We start from the raw sequence: 14,914 nt of genomic DNA, 5'->3' as shown, positions 1-14,914 counted from the left end.
AATAGGATACCACCACACATACACCAGAATCACTAAAATTTTAAAGTTTGATGTATGGAAAATTGGTTACAATGTCCAGAAAGAGAATTCCCATTGCACTTCTGCTGGTGGGTGTGTCACTGGTACAACCATTCTGGAAAACCATGTGAATGATCTACTAAAGTTGACTAGATAACACACCCTATCACACAAGTCCACTTCTAGGACACACATACGTACATGAGGCATCAAAACTCACGTGCAAGAATATTCACAAAAGGGCACCTGGGTGGCTCAGCGGCTGTCTGCCTTTGGCCCAGGGCATGGTCCAGGGGTCCTGGGATCGAGTCCCGCATCCTGCTCCCTGCATGGAGCCTGCTTCTCCCTCTGCCTGTGTCTCTGCCTGTGTGTGTGTGTGTGTGTGTCTCATGAATAAATAAATAAATTTTTTTTTTAAAAAAAGAATATTCACAACAGCATCATAAAATAGCACAACCTGAAAGTCTACCAGCAGTGTTTGGAGACCATGGTGGCGTGTGCCTCGATGGAGTGCTCCTAAATAGCAGCGACAACTCATGAACTACAGCTGTGCCGAGTAGGACCCGGAGTGTCACACTAGGCGTGAAGGAGCCAGACGGAGAAGAATGAATCCTGAGCAGACTCTGTGGGCAGCACCCACAGGAATTCGGGAAAGAGATGGTTGCTTCGTTGAGAAAGAGGAGGCCTAAGGATGACTCGGTAAGTGTACCCTCCTCAAGAGAGAAAAATCCGTTTATGACAATTCTTTTATGAAAATTCTGCTTTCCCTATTATCTCGAAAATGAGAATGCCTTCGCTCAGGGTCAGGCACAAGAAGCGCAGCGCCTGGGCTGTGGAGGGACAGTCCCCTGCGCAGCCACAGGATCCTGCGGCCAGCACCCCCCTCCTCCCCTCTCCTCCCCCTCCTCCCCCTCCTCCCCCTCCTCCCCCTCCTCCTCTTCCTCGGCTCAGGCCTCAGGCTAGCCTCGGGAGGCACTCAGCGCTCGCTTGCGTGCTCGCCAGAGTCTTCCCACTTCACCTGTCAGCCAGGCTATTTTTAAAATCCCTCCTGGAGATCCCCAACTAAAAGTGTCTCTGGACCGGTCCTGCCGCCTCCGCCTCCGTGCTGCAGTCTGGCCTGGCCAGCGGGAGGACCGTCCCCAGACTTCGAGGGAGGACCGTCCCCAGGCACCAGAGGCAGGACCGTCCCCAGGCACCAGAGGGAGGACTGTCCCCAGGCACCAGAGGCAGGACCGTCCCCAGGCCCCGGAGGGAGGACCGTCCCCAGGCACCAGAGGCAGGACCGTCCCCAGGCACCAGAGGGAGGACTGTCCCCAGGCACCAGAGGCAGGACCGTCCCCAGGCACCAGAGGGAGGACCGTCCCCAGGCACCAGAGGGAGGACCGTCCCCAGGCACCAGAGGCAGGACCGTCCCCAGGCACCAGAGGGAGGACCGTCCCCAGGCACCAGAGGCAGGACCGTCCCCAGGCACCCTGGAAGAGGACTGCCCCTAGGCCCCGGAGGGAGGACTGTCCCCAGGCACCAGAGGGAGGACCGTCCCCAGGCCCCGGAGGCAGGACCATCCCCAGGCACCCTGGAAGAGGACTGCCCCTAGGCCCCGGAGGGAGGACTGTCCCCAGGCACCAGAGGCAGGACCATCCCCAGGCACCAGAGGGAGGACCGTCCCCAGGCCCCAGAGGGAGGACCGTCCCCAGGCACCAGAGGGAGGACCGTCCCCAGGCACCAGAGGCAGGACCGTCCCCAGGCACCAGAGGGAGGACCGTCCCCAGGCCCCGGAGGCAGGACCATCCCCAGGCACCCTGTAAGAGGACTGTTCCCGAACCCCGGGGATCCGCCCCCAGAACCCTCCCCCCAGGGTTGGTATCCACCCCTCCACCCCTCCCCTGCTCTCTCCCTCCTAGGCCTGCGGGCGCTGCCTTCCTTCCGTGTTCACCTCAAGGAAAGGTCCCCCCTCGGCCTCCCTGCTGCACCCTTGCCCAGGACTGCCAATGGCCCTCTGCCCTCCTTTGTGCCGGGATCCGCCTGGAGGCTTCCTCTTGGTAGCCCAGGGCCCATTAAGACTTGCGTCTCAGGTTCCCCACCCCACCCTCTGGCTCCTGGGCTCCCCTTCCCCCAACCTGTCACGCAGGGGGTAGGGGTGCGCGCTTTAGTGTGGCCGCTGGCTTGAACCTGGGGTCTGGACCCTTCTCCCTGGCTACTGAACCGGGGCAGCCTAGGCCAGGGGGAAGGCAGACAGGGTTAGGGGCCTTTTTTGGCTCACGTACAGAACCTTCCAGCACCTCTCCCTTCCTCCCCCCACCCAGCCATCATACAGACGTCAGAAAGTCTGATTGAAAACTCATTGGTTCGGGTAGTTCAGTGGGTTAAGCCTCTGCCTTCCACTCAGATTATGATCTCAGGGTCCTGGCTGGTGGAGCTCCCTGCTCAGTGGGAAGACTGCTCCTCCCTCTCCCTCTGCCCCTCCTCCCTGCTCATACTCTCATGCTTTCTCTCAAATACATAAAATACTAAAGAAAAAAAAAACCCCAAAACTCATAAAAACAGACTCTTAACTATAGAGAACATACTGATGGTTGTCAGAGGAGAGATGGGGGAGGGGGTGTAAATGTGTGAAATTGGTGAAGGTGATTAAGAGGACACTTAGGATGAGCACTGAGCAATATATAGAATTATTGAATCGCTATATTGTACATCTGCAACTAATATAATACTGTATGTTAACTATACTGGAATTAAAATGTTTTATTTTTTTTCAGGTGAAATTAAAATGTTTTAAAGATAGACAAAAAGCATTGATAAGAAACTACTAACAATGCTTTTTCTCTAGGAAGGAGAACTGGGGTGGGAGGGAGGTTCATTTCCTACATATCCCTTTTGATCTTTGGAATTTTATTCATCTGCAAAATTGTTTATATTATTAAAATAAAACCTTACTTTTTAAATGCAGCTGGTTGCAAAGGTATGTTCAGTTGGTGAAAATTCAGTGTGTTCTATGTTTAAGAGAGATGTATTTTTTTGAATATATATACATATACCTCAATAAAAAGGTTTTAAAAAACAAATAAAATCTGTAGGCAAAGAGCAGAGCACAGACCACCATGTCCCTCAGGCCTGTGTGTACTTGGGAAGCTATCTAGATGTGTTTGGACGCAGACCAGCTCCTGGCCCCCTCTGCCCCTCCTCTTTGTTGTCTGCCTTCTCTCAATCTTGAAGTCCTCCTGTGTGCACATTCTCAGTACATTCCTACTTTCTAATCTCTCCGCAAAGCCAGCGAAGGCTGGAATGTTAACATTTATATATATTTTTTTAATGTATTTATTTATTCATGAAAGACACAGAGAGAGACAAAGACACAGGCAGAGGGAGAAGCAGGCTCCCTGCAGGGAGCCAGATTCAGGACTGGACCCCAGGACCCCGGGATCACACCCTGAGCAAGGCAGACACTCAACCGCTGAGACACCCAGGCATCATCCCTAACATTTATATTTCAATGGAAAATCATTCGTAGCAATTCAGGGACTCAAAATGTAACTGTGTCCCAGATTCCTGCCTTGTAGTCAGAAGGCATTGTTCTCTGTTAAAAACGTTCCACGCTATAGCACTTCAATTAGAGAGAGCATATGTTGGGAGTCATAGCATCCTTAAATCAGGTTTCAAAAGCAAATATGCTTTACTCAATATAGAGAATTTGCTGGTAATAGAATGTCATTCCCACAAAGGCAGGGATCCTGGGACTTAGAACAGGGTACTGCACATAGTAGGAACTCACATGCTTGTTGGATTAATATTTGTAAGTGAACTGAGCCCAAAGTAACTGAAAGAGCCTGTCCCCTCTCTTTTCTCTGCTTCTGCCACTCCCAGGCACAGACACTAAGGTAACAAAATGCAGTCAAAAATCGAAGTGTGGGGATGCCTGGGTGGCTCAGCGGTTGACTGCCTTCGGCTCAGGGCATGATCCAAGGGTCCTGGGATCAAGTCTCGCATGGGGCTCCCCACAAGGAGCCTGCTTCTCCCTCTACCTGTGTCTCTGCCTCTGTGTGTGTGTGTGTCTCTGCCTCTCTGTGTGTGTGTTTCTCAGGAATAAATAAATAAATAAAACCTTTAAAAAAGAGCAGCCCCGGGTGGCTCGGTGATTTGGCGCTGCCTTCGGCCCAGGGCATAATCCTGGAGACCCGGGATCGAATCCCACGTCGGGCTCCCTGCATGGAGCCTGCTTCTCCCTCTGCCTGTGTCTCTGCCTCTCTCTCTCTCTCTCTCTGTGTCTCATGAATAAATAAATAAAATCTTAAAAAAAAAAAAAAAAACCTTTAAAAAAATCAAAGTGTAGTTTGGTATATAAATATGAGTCGTTCATTTGTAAACAGTTTAATATCAATGCCTGATAGTCACGAAGCATCTTATTGGTTTTGATGTTGGGAGAGATATTAAAGCATATTTACATCTCAGTCTTCTATCTCTAACCCCCTGGGCTCTGGCTCCAAATAGAGTATGGTGATTGTCTAACAAATCCAGAACAATGGCCAAGGAGATGGAGCAGGATTTTAAAAGAGCAAGCAGTCCACAAAAGGGCTCCAGGATCTAAATAGGTACTTGTGTAACAGAAAGGTTAGATGGTGTGATTTAATCAAGTGGTGGGGGGAAATAACTTCTAGTATGATGCATTAAAGTTGGCAAGAGAAGCAAGAGGAGCAATGCCTGGGTGATTCAGTCGGTTGAGTGTCAGGCTCTTGATCTCAGTTCAGGTCTTGATCTCAGGGTCGTGATTTCAAGCCCTGTTTTGAGCTCCACACTTAGCATTAAGCCTCTTCTTAAAAGAAAAAAAAGTTGGCGAGAGGATATGGATATGTCAGATGAGAGAAGTGGGTGGCTCAGGGAAGGACACATTGAAAATACTATTTTACATCAGACTGCTTTAAATAAAAAGAGAACTCAGTAAAGATGGTGGTAAAATTAGAAACAAAATGTGAACTCATGACATTTACTAAAGTGGCCTAAATCAGTGTCATTTCCCCAGGGCTCCACAGCTGCTTTCACTCAGAGCAGCTGACTCTGTTGTGAGAGAAGGAAAATAAAACCCCACCCAACACAACTTCCTTGCTCTCAAAGATACAGGGGATTTCAAGACAACCAAGGAGCCGGTTTAAATAAGGGGCTCCCGTGGGCTACACTGTGACAATTTGAGCATTAAAAAGAAAATGATCAGGTCGCCTGGGTGGCTCAGTGGTTGTCTGCCTTTGGCTCAGGGTGTGATCCAGGTTCCAGGGATGGAGTCCCACATCCAGCTCCCGGGAGCTCGCTTCTCCCTTAATCTGTGTCTCTGCCTCCCTTTGTCTGTCATGAATAAATAAAAATCTTAAAAAAAAATTAAAGAAAATGATCATTCTGTAAAAAACCAAGAGCCCACTGCGACCTCAAAAGAAGCAAAGAGTATGTGGTGTGCTTCAGGAAAGCTGTACGTACAGTTCTAATACCAGGTTCAGAAAATGGTATGTATTGATAACCCCTAATTATATACCAGGTTTGTATTTTGTTTGACTGCTAATATCAGGCAGTGTGAATCAAGGCATGGAGAGTCGATCTGCAGGTGCAGGACTGACTCTGGGCTCCTCTGATGGGGGTGAGGGGACAGGGGACCAGGGAGAAGGTGGTAGGGACCAGGCAGGGGTTAACTGTAATCAGAGGAAAAAACATTCAGAGTAAAAAAAAATCCATAAAGGCAAAGAAGCGAGTTACCAGGTGGCACGGGGGTCCTTGGGAGTGAGGGTAGCAGCCCGACTCGCTGGGCCTCTGCTCTGGTCCTGAGACCCCACACCTACTCTCCTGCCTGGGATATGGGATCCCATCCCTTAGCTGAGAAGCATATTTTTAACTGGGATAAAAAAGGAAATCAAGCCCATATTATATGGGACTTGTTTAAGTGGTGTTTATACACTTGCAGTAGTAAGTTTGGGAATCATGACACTATTTTACATGTACTTAGACTGCGGTTAGGATGTTTTATCGGGTTAGGGAACCTGATTTATAGGGTTCTGAAGTCTGATTTATTAGATGGACAAGCACACTTAAGTACGCAGGGTGATTTTGTCCCTGAGAAATATAAAAACTCTCAGTTGAAATGGTTGAACAAATTAGATATTATATTAATAATTATAACTTGAACTAAGATAATTCAGTCAAGTTTGGAAATACTGTTGTTTAGGGGAATTTATTTATTTATATCAAAGATTTTATTTATTTATTTATTCATGAGATACACAGATAGGCAGAGACACAGGCAGAGGGAGAAGCAGGCTCCATGCAGGGAGCCAGATGCGGAACTCGATCCCGGGACCCTGGGATCACCCCCTGAGCCGAAGGCAGCCATTCAACCACTGAGCCCCCCAGGTGCCCCTAGGGGAATTTAATCTGTCAAATTTATATACAAATTGAGCATTGATTAAAAAACAAGGAAAAGTTGTCTTTTGACTTTGTAACATTATTAGGTGAATAGCTGAGCAAGACTTATCCACAGACGGTAAAGTTTGAAGAACATTTAGTCTTCAATTTTACAATTTTAGTTCATTAAGTATTGATAAAAAACACATTCTTCTTTTCTTTTTGAAGAATAATGCTACCTCCCCATCAAACAACTCACCTGACAGCTCTACCACAGTTTAGAAAAGGAGAAGACATGCAGTTGCCCATGCCACAGAGAAGGACGAGTCTCTTTTCTCCTAACAATCACGTGATTTTTTCCTCAGATTAATACAATTTTTGGAATATTTATATAACAATGGTGTTTTCCAGTGGGCTATCTTTATTTTATTTTTTCCCTGAAAGGGCATTTTGTGAAAGATAGAGAAAGCCAGAGAGAGAGGAAGGGAGGGAGAGGGGAGAGAGAAAGAAAGAGAGAAAGAAAGAGAGAAAGAGAGATTCCTATTTGGTACTTCTCAGCCTGGGAAGTTTTAGGTATTCTTACCAAGGATTTGTTTCTCTGCTCTTCCAGGAGCCACGATGAGGAGCCACCCTGTTGAAACCTCCTGCCCCCAACTCTTCCCCTCTTGGTTAAGACTCATGCGTGGGAGGGGGTGCCGCTGGGAGGGGGGGGATGCCTTTTATTATGGTTTCCAGACTTCTAGATTCCACACCAGCAATGTCTCAAAAAAATTTTTTTTGGTGACCTGCATAGATCAGTCAGTCATTTATGTGGCCACGTGAGAAGGAAAAGCAGAAATAAAACCCTGCCATTTCCTATCACAACATTTTATAACAGAAACGACATTTTAAAACCCAAATGCAGAAAGGACTTGACTTGGGCCAAAGACAATTTTTTCACACGAAATACACTTAGTTGAATGGAAATCTCACGGGGCTGTCCCTGTCACTCTTCTGTGGCTATAACTGTCACCAGGGGTGGATGGGGCCCACCTGGGAATCACAGCCCAGAGAATAGGCTGAGCCGGCTGGGCCCCCCTCCCCCCCACACCACCTCCCACACACCTCTCCCCCCACCCCCCACGCCTCCCCCCACATCCCCTCCCCCCACATCTCCCTCCCCCGCCCCCACCACCTCCTGCACTCCTCCCCCCACACCCTCCCCCACACCCCTCCCCCACACCCCTCCCCCACACCCCTCCCCCCACATGCCTCCCCACACACACACCTCCCCCACACATACCTCCCACACACACATCCTCTCCCCCTCGTACATCTCCCTCCCCCAGCACCTCCCGCACCCCTCCCCCCGCACCTCTCCCCCCTCCCCCCCCACATCCCCTCCCTCCCATCACGCATGGGCAAGGACCGGCTGGGGGGCTTGTGGGTCTGATTCTGAGCTCCAAGGCCTTTACTTCCTCTTACTGGACACTTGAAAGTGTCGGTGCTTCCTGATTCATGAGTTATTGTCAGCGTTATTTGAGCCTCCAAAGCTGTCACCTGGGCCGGTGGTGCCCCTCCTTCTGGGGCGGGGGGGGGGGGGGGGGGGGGGGGGACCCTGCGGGACTGTCGCAGGCCTCAGAACCCAGAAGCTCCTCCTAGGGCCAACGTGCTTTCCTGGGAGGAAATTTAGGATTGTTTTGCTGTTTCTACCGTCTTCCGTAAAAGAATAACCAACCATCTTTCCCAAAGAAGGTGGAAAAAGAAAAAAACACCATATATGAAAACACCTCAGACCACAAGTATTGTCCATGTGTGTTACCCATCTCATGCAGAGATGAAGGATTTTAAACGCTTTCCAAAAAGCTCCTAATACGTTTGATTACTAAAAGAAGTTATATTAGAGTTTTAGAGGCTCCTGAAAAGCTACCTAATACATGTAATTACTAAATGGACGTTATATTAGAGTTTTCTATAAGCTAAGAAAAATTAAAAAATTATTTTTAAAGTCCAGTATGCTTCCCTTTCCTTCAAAGACTTCCAATCTGTATATTAATGTTGTATATGACCTCTTCCAATCAGAATATCCATGCCACGATTGGGCAAACATCTGAGACCTAGTCATTGACTCAACAAATGTTTTTAAAGTACCAACCCTGTGCCAACCATAGCTTTGGCTTTGGAGATGCAATAATGAAAACTCATCCTTTTCCACCAAGGGGCTCAGGAATTTTAATACGGAGAATCAGGCATGTTGACCAATACATGGGAGGCGTTCCCAGGGCTTTCTCAATGACCTGGGCAGGTACAGTGGAGCATAAGGGAGGTGGGCCTCAACAGTTCTCCCTGAGAAATGGCCAGGAGGGACAGCAACCCTGCATCAGGGTGGGAAGGAGCCAGAGAGAAGGCAGGTCTGCCCAGCGGGCCGGTTGATGAGGGTCTGGGTGCTCTCCTGCAGGTAGGGGAGGCGGTGCTGGTTATTAAGCTATTGCCTCCCGGCTCAGCACCACCCTTCTCTGCTCTGCACTTAGATGCCAAAGCGAAGGCTCTGCGACTACATTTCCCTTTGCCAGCTGGCTCCCCAGTAGGATCTACCAGTGGGAGTGCGGAGAGGAAACTGGGAGGCTGGAGGAGGCAAAGGGCACCTGGTCACCTGCTATTCTTGTCACCATCACACTGGCAAACTCCCAGCTCTCTTCCAGACCCCACACCAGGCCATCCTGCAGAGGGGCAGCACCACTAAGCAGCAGCCCTGCCTCAAGGCTCCTTGTCCAAGCCTCTGTCCTGCCTGCTTAGCAGCCTTCTGAGGAGGCCCAGCTCCCAGCCCCAGGGCACTCCTCCCAACTGGCAGGTTCCAGCCCATCCCAGCCTCTGCCTTGTTTCCCTAACTAGCCCTAAGGTTGGGAGCTGCTTCCTGCCCCTACTATCTTTGCTGACTAAACAGTTTTGTTTTTGCCTTTTTACCTGTTTAGCCAATTTCTTGCATTCAGTTCTTCCTACTGAAATGCCTAGGGTTGCGTCTGTTGTTCTGAGAACCATGATCATATTGGGTGTGAGGGGTCCAGGAAAACAGACTTTTAAAGACCAGAATTGGGATTGATACAGATGTGTTTGGCTTGGAATGCAGTGCCAAGCTTTTTCCTGATGAAAATGGGACACTAGTAAGCCACAGCACGTGGTGGTGTCGCTATTAGTGAAATTATGGCCAGTGGTTCATTGTGAGGAGTGTCTACTGATGTGCCTTGAAGGACCAGGGGCCACTGCACTTGAATGTTCAGCAGCAACAAACATTATTGGGATGGCGAGGTGCTTGCTACTTCTCTCTGCACTGGAGAGCTTTCAAAAAGAAGATGACCATGTTTCTAGCTGATTTTGAACAAGGAATCCAGGATCTGAGAGCATGGCTAGAGGAGCGGGAGACTAGGAGCCATAGATTAGGAGTCTATTGCAAACTAAATTCACTAACCTTTCCTGGTTTGAATATGTTTGAGAAAGTCCATCCTGAAATACTGAATGCTTTTGAATATTTTTATTACTTTATTATAATACAGCGACTTAAAGCTAGCAAACGAATACGTGTCTGGACTTGGGATACCTGCTATTAATACGCAGCCAAACAAATGCTCTCCCAGTGCTCAGTCGTTTATCTCAGAGATTTTGATTCCTAGAATTGGAAGAGATCATCAGCCCGGCTTACAACACTCCTGCCTCATTCACCTCTACCCAAAGCATCCAGTGACGCACTCTCTGGCTTTCTGCAGCCCATCCCAATTTTTAATAGCTCTAACTGGGAGAATTTCCAGATCTTGAGCAATGTTTGCCTCACTGTAACTTTCTACTATTAATCCTAGTTTTGTCCCAAGGAATCACATTACACTAATTCTAGCTCAGGGGTGGATCCAGAATTAGTGGAGCTAATCTTGTTCAATTTAGGGGCTGAGGGGAGCTCTCTTTCAGGAAAAAAGACTAACAACTATGCACATGATATTAGGTTGAAGGCTTCAGAGAAGCCAGTACAAGAAGCCCAGGAGCTTCTGTCCCAAAGGAGCCATAGCAAATACACTTCTGTTCCAATCTCTTTTCTTGAGGATTCTTCACGTCACCTTATTCTCCACCATGTTGAAAAGTTTTTCCTTCCCCAAGATGAGCATCCTGAATTTACCCAGTTGGTTCCTTGGACATATTTGGGTTTGTCATAACCCTTCTAAAGAACGGCGTGTAAACAGTACTTGCCTTTGGAGAAGGAAAGAGGGAGGCAGGTGCCCCCGACGAAAGGAGAGCTGTTAGTACCTGCGTTCATGAAGTTTTTGTGTCCTGTACATGCCTGGCTGCACACTGAAATGCCTTTAATAATGAATTTCAGCAGAAAACTTTTTAGAGCATGCCAAAAACTGCACAAGATTCTCCTGGATGACCTACTCAGCCAGAGTATAATTGGATGCTAACGTGCAAGGCTCTAAACATCAGGGAAGCCTCACACTCCCGCATGCTGTCCCTCCAGCCGCTAGGTGACCCTAGGCTCTCACTCCACCTTTGCAGTTACTCTTTGAGACCTAAATAGAGGAGTTTCTATTGGTTTCAGTTAAACTTTCCTTTGCCAAGCTGTCCACGAAATTCCTTGAAGCCTTTTTCTATCATCTGCTGTGAATTGCCTCTCTTAGGTTTGCCATTGTTCATTCAGTTCTAAAATCATTAAGTGCAGGATCCCTGGGTGGCGCAGTGGTTTGGCGCCTGCCTTTGGCCCAGGGCGCGATCCTGGAGACCCGGGATCGAATCCCACGTCGGGCTCCCGGGGCATAGAGCCTGCTTCTCTCTCTCTCTGTGTGTGTGTGTGACTATCATAAATAAATAATTTATTAAAAAATTAAAATAAAAAAAATAAAATCATTAAGTGCCTACTGGATTCAAAGACAAAAAAAGCCAAACATTTTCGTAATGTGACTAGGTCTACTGCCAGCACAGAGAGACTTGAGCTGCCAGGACCTGGTTCCGTGGGGAGGGAAAGCAGGCAAGGCTAAGAGTGGGAAAGTACTGAATGCTGAGTCCGAGTGGAGAGAAGTGTCTTCAAGGCCCCTCAGACCAGGTGGTCTTGGCAGCGTCCTGAGAAAGGCCTCATCGGAGGCACCTCCCCCACAAAAAGAGGCCAGAGAATGGAGGTGCTTGGGCCAGGCTTGCAGACGTACCTGGGAGCATGGCTGGAGGTGGGAAAGCTTACCTCTGAGTCCCTCCGTGCTCCATGGACTCTGCAGTGCCCTGGAGGAGCACCAGGTCTAGCACATGGGGCACAGAGCCCACCCCTCGAGAGACCTGCCAGGTACGCCTTTGTAATTGCCTCTGGTCTGGTCTGAAAAATCACAATAGAAGTTTGGCCCAGAGCCAGACTCCTCAGACTAAAGTTAAAATAAAACATGATGTCTCAGCCTCAGCATTATTAACATTTTGGGCTGGAAAATTCTTTGTTGGGGGGCGGCGGGTGCTGTCTTGTGCATCATGGGCAGTATCCTTGGCCCCTATCTGCTAGATCCTGGTAGCACTCCCCACATTGTGACAACCAAACCTGTTCCCAGACTTTGCCAGATGTCCCCTGAAGGCCCAAATCACACTGTTGAGAACACCGAGAAGGAGGAACGTAAGTCCTCTTGAGACACAAGTAGCTCAGAATCTTACTTGTGTAAATCTCCTTCTGCCTACCTTTTTGGCATTGCCCTAGTAATGCTTCCTCTGCCTGAAATAACCTTTCTCCCCTTTCCTATTTATGGACACTTACTCTTCCTCTTACCTCTCTGTGAAGCCTTCCAAGACCACGCTCTTGCCTTATTGACAGTGAACCCTGTCGCTGCACCACTTCTGAACTACACACATGCTTCTTTGTCTTGGTCTCTCAGCAACACCTCCATCCACACAGGTCTTGCAGTCAGCAGGCACCCAATAAATGCTGGAGAGAGTGGACCTAGACAAGAGGAACCAAGAGTTTTCAAAGGAGACTGAAAAAGTTGTAGTCAGAGTTATGCAAAAAACATACCAGCAGATACAGAGGTCCTGAAAACAAAGAGAAGAGCGTCCCAAGGAGACGTAGCCCCCAGAGTGAAATGCTGTTGAGAATTGAAGTAGGAAAAGGATTAAATGCAGTATCTTATATGCGGGACTCAGGAGGGCACTGGTGACGTTCAAGTGGTGATGGGGAAGGGTGCACAGCCAACAGAAGACATTGAAGAAGACACAGACATCAGATGTCTCTGGGGTGGGCAAGAAAGAAGAGATGGTCAGTGGAAATGATGTTGGGAGTAAACATACCAGAGGAGGTAATTGATGAGGTGAGATCCAGAGGGAGGATGGAGGGAGCGGGTCCAGAGCACAGCAGGGAGGAAACAGAGGAGAGGTGCCTCTTCCTTTGACTCAGGAGGGAATAGGTACAGGAGAAGGGTGTCATGTGTCACCAGGGTGAATTACCTCCTAGTGACATAGACAATAGGGCATTTGAACAGAGAGCAGAGAAGGTTTGGAAATGTCAGTGAAGTGGGGGAGGAAAAGCACTGCTGAGCAACACCGATGTTGAGGAAATGCGAAGGAGCAGCCAACACTTACTGAGCACCTACTATGTGCCAGGTCTTTTAGACGTTACTTCATTTACTTCTCAAGACTGCCTTCTGAAGTTGGTATGATATCCACTTTATAGATGACCAAGTGAAGACTGAAAGAGGTTAGGTTGTCAGGTAAAGAAAAGCCTCCCCTGATGTCCTAGCCAGTGGCACACCTGGAATTTGAACTCAGGTTGGTCTGAAGTCGTATCCTTTCCAGTCTTCCACTCCTGGAGGTATCGGGACAGTTAAGGCAGTGTGAACAGGTGCAGGAGAGAAAGAAGTATGGACAGTTGAGACAGGGAGTGGAATATGGGAATGGATTGCAGAGGGGCCTAAGAGCCAGGCCAAGATGGCATGCACGGGAGCCTGGGGAGCTGGGTGGGGATGGGCAGTAAAACACATTGGAGGCAGGAGATCAAGAACCTCTGAGTCTAGGGCGTGCAGTCATTCTTTAAAGGTTGACAAAATCAGGGCACCTGGTGGCTCAGCAGTTGAGGGTCTGCCTTTGGCTCAGGGCGTGATCCCGGGGTCCCAGGATCTAGTCCCACATCGGGCTCCCCACAGGGAGCCTGCTTCTCTCTCTGCCTCTCTCTCTGCCTCTCTCTGTGTGTGTCTCTCATGAATAAATAAATAAAATAGTAAAAAAAAAATAAAGGTTGGCAAAATCTAGAGAACTGGGAAAGGTAGAGGTGGGGTTAAATGACTGTCATCCTGGAGACAGACTCTGAGGACAGTGAAGTGAACACTCCAAGGTTGGTGAAGTTGCTGTGTGGCAAAGATCTCCCAGGAGTTGGGGTCTGGCCTGAAGTCAGAAGAGTGAGGTGTGAAATGTGAAGGGATGAGGGAACACTAACTCCTTCTCCCCACTCCCATCCCTCCATCCTCACATGCCTCAGGCCCTGGGGATGTAGAAGATCTTCCAGAAGGGGTGCTTTATTGCTAGAGACAGCCAGGTTCCATTTGGGACCAAAAGAGAGAGGAAGAGCTTTCTGTGAAGATGTTGAGTGTGTGTGTGTTGGGGGCAGGGATCTAACAGAGGAGTGGGTATGGGGAGCCTGGTACCCTATCAGCAATGGGAGGGGGTGCATGAGAAACGAGGATGGGCTCAAAGTGCAGAAAGCAAACAGCCTTCTACTGTGTTTTTGCTCTCAGGGCTGCTCTAAGCCTTGGACAGTACTGACCGTGAGGAGCTCAGACACAAAGCACCTCGTCCACACCCTTGTCTTCCTTTCATATGTACATGCACCATTTTTACCACTAATTGCTCTACCTAAGAACAAACATACTAAAGAAAAGTTACCCAAGCCCCATCCAAATACTTTGAAGTTTTAGAATAATTTATCACATTTATATCCAATTCGTCAACATCCTGAATCACTCTAAGAGGAACAATACTGTTTGCTGGATAAATCACATCTCTAGAAAGATTCTTTACGTTCTCTTCCCCCTCCCAGGCTTCATAGGGTATTTCTTCTAAAGACATTTGATTCTTAGTGATCTTAGAAGGTAGGGAAGCTATGAACCATTTTTGCTGCTGCCGTGTTCTACTGAGCAAATATTTCTCTCCCTGCCTCAGCCTTTTCCACAGAGACAATGTGGCAACAACTGAACAGAAAGACAAGCTGCCTGCACTGAGGGGAGCTAGGAATCACTCAAAGGGTCTCTTGTGCCATGAAGAGCCTGGATCATGATTTGAGTTCCTGGAAGTTGATAAGCAAGTCTGAGTTGACCCTGCTGTCCCATTTACCTTCCTTTCTTGCCTTCCTCTCCTGACAGTAAGCAAACCCACTGGAAGTCCCATTAGCCTTAGGGCAAGGTTGAGATCACACTTTCATAAAAAATCTGATCCTATCCTCTATCCTTGCTCTGTATACTTCCTTCATCTGCGTTTTGCGCAGCACACCATTTGATCCAGAATACTTTGGTTAAAAACTAGTTAATCCAAAACAGTAATTTCATTT

Source organism: Canis aureus, chromosome 6 (assembly GCF_053574225.1).
Source record: "Canis aureus isolate CA01 chromosome 6, VMU_Caureus_v.1.0, whole genome shotgun sequence".
Classification (NCBI taxonomy): Eukaryota; Metazoa; Chordata; class Mammalia; order Carnivora; family Canidae; genus Canis; species Canis aureus.
Note: the sequence above shows the minus strand (reverse complement) of the source record.